General features: G+C 47.3%; 1 protein-coding gene across 5 annotated transcripts in view; it reads right to left on the reverse strand.

Annotated features, from left to right (window-relative positions):
- Arms (Ankyrin repeat-rich membrane spanning) overlaps positions 1-2500 on the reverse strand; it is a 482767-nt gene that overhangs the window by 360496 nt on the left and 119771 nt on the right. The gene's annotated exons all lie outside the window — the stretch shown is intronic.

Genomic DNA, 2500 nt, shown 5'->3' on the forward strand with positions numbered 1-2500 from the left:
TGCATCTTTAAATGTTTTGGAACAACCAATGAGCCCAAAGAAGGTAGAACCAAAGACACAATAGTCCCCCCTTTTCCATGACCGGTGTTCTTTTTCTTCTTAAAACAGAGAACGAATGGTTATCCTATTCAGCCCAAACTCTGGAAAGTTGCTGATTAGTTTGGTGTCCCAACGATTAACATAAATTGTGTTTAAGAAATCCACTAATTTTTCCTCTCTCATTTTTTAAATCTGTTTGCGGCATAAATATATATAATACGTTTCCGGATTTATGAAATGTTACTTGCTTTATAAAAAATCACAAGTAAACAAAAACCGTTTTATAAACAAAATTATATTCAAGACTGCACTGTAGGCTTATTTAATACTATGCACGTACGAGAAACAACAAAATTTCTTATGTACATGAAAAAATGGAAAAAAAGAAATGGAATACCCAAAGATCGTAAAAAAACACGACAAAGTATCGGGTGTTTCGTTTATTTCTTTCGGCTATTTCTAATTTTCACACACACACACACACACACACACACACACACACACACACACGCACGCACGCATGCACGCACGCACGCACACATCATTTTTATATAATTAAAAAAAAAACATTTTTTAACAAAATAAAATTATGTACATGAATGAGAAAAATAACACACACAGATATACTAATAACGTGTATGTACTTGAGACAGAGAAATGTCAAGTATACCAGATCAAACATAAGTATCTCCAAAAGAGTGATAACCAAATATATCATCACACTTATCTCAGTTCCAGTACATCTCACAGACCACGTCATCCTTTTGTAACGTCCTTCTGTTTATCCAACAACTCTTTAATGTCTGCTCACTGCTACTCAAATGCCTCCCACTTCCTTTTTTCCAAAGTCCTTGCACTTCAACAATATTGACCTGAAGTTCGCGTCGAGTTGGCTCCTCTCCTCCCCTCCCTTGTGTCATCGTCCAGTAGATACCCCCCCCCCCCCGCCTCTCTGTCTGTCTGTCTGTCTGTCTGTCTGTCTGTCTGTCTCTCTCTCTCTCTCCTTCTCTCTCTCTCTTTCTCTCTCTCTTTCTCTCTCTTTTCTCTCTCTCTTTTCTCTCTCTTTTCTCTCTCTCTCTTCTCTCTCTCTCTCTCTCTCTTCTCTCTCTCTCTCTCTCTCTCTTTTCTCTCTCTCTCTCTCTCTCTCTCTGTCTGTCTGTCTGTCTGTCTGTCTGTCTGTCTCTCTCTCTCTCTCTCTCTCTCTCTCTCTCTCTCTTCTCCGTCGTGGTGTATCTCTCGTAGGGCTAGGACGTGTTTACAGTACTGTCCATAGACGTGAGGTCCCCGAATCCTGTGTTTACCCGCCCCTATCTGACCTTGGACAGGGAGCGGGTCACCTCCTACCAAGGTATCAGCATGGCTAGTGTTGCTAGTGGAAGTGGAACCCATGAGAGGGTAAGAAGTGATGGAAGCGTAGACATGAGTGACGAGAATGGATGCGAGCGGGAGAAGAGGAAGAAGAACGACGGAAACGAAACAGCAGCCCAGAATGTTGCCGGTGTGAACGGCAGGAAAAGACTGCTATTTCCACAGGACTGTGCCTTGAGTTTCTTAGAAAAATTAAGGTGGGCCATGCAACTGGGCCGGGACCACGCTGATTTCGAGCCGGTGATGAAGGAAGGAAAGGGAAGGCCGTATCTCACGGTGCGGGGCAGACCAGGCGGTGCAGACGCTGACGACTCAGGGGATACAAGGGGACAGTGATGACTGTCCCAAAGGCTGGGGAAAGAGAAAGAGAGTTCACCAAGGTGATAATTTTCCGATATCCCACGATATTAGACCCGGACTTCCTACTGGACGACGATAGATTTGTGTGGGTAAGGCGGCACACGTCCAGGGGCGAGGAGCGGAGTCAGCTCGTTGCCCTTGTGAAGGGGGAAGTGCCAGAGAAGGTATTCATCTCTGGAGCGGGGTACAGGAGGGTGGCACCGTATGTGGAGCCGCCAGTCATGTGCCTCAAGTGCTGCAGGTGGGGACACAAGTCGTGGGCCTGTCAACAGGATGCTCGTTCTAGGTTCTGTGGCAGGACACATGACTCAAGAGTCTGCCGGGCCAAGATTGAAAAGGGGGAAAGGGTTATGCCTTGCTGCTGCAACTGCGGAGGACGCCACAATGCCGGGTCTCCTGCATGCAGGGTGAGGCCACAAATCAAGATTGCTTCGGTGGTCCCCAAGGAAGGAGAAAATGGAAAAAGGCCGGTCACCACGCGGCCGGAGGTGCCGAGGGAGGAGACAGCTGTTGTCCCTAATGCCTGGGTGCAGGGCCCACCGCGGGTGGTGCCGTCGCCAATGGCTTGTGATGACGGGCAGGACAGACAGGTGCAGGAAGTGAAGGAAGTGCCGCGGAGTAGTGGTGCGGATTTTTCTAAGGAAATATCCCGTAATTACCAAGGATGTTCCAGACGCTGATGCAGAGAATGGACGCTATCCCGAAAGGAAACTGGCCCAGGTTCCCAGCGAAG

The sequence above is a fragment of the Penaeus vannamei genome, chromosome 18 (assembly GCF_042767895.1).
Source record: "Penaeus vannamei isolate JL-2024 chromosome 18, ASM4276789v1, whole genome shotgun sequence".
Classification (NCBI taxonomy): domain Eukaryota; kingdom Metazoa; phylum Arthropoda; class Malacostraca; order Decapoda; family Penaeidae; genus Penaeus; species Penaeus vannamei.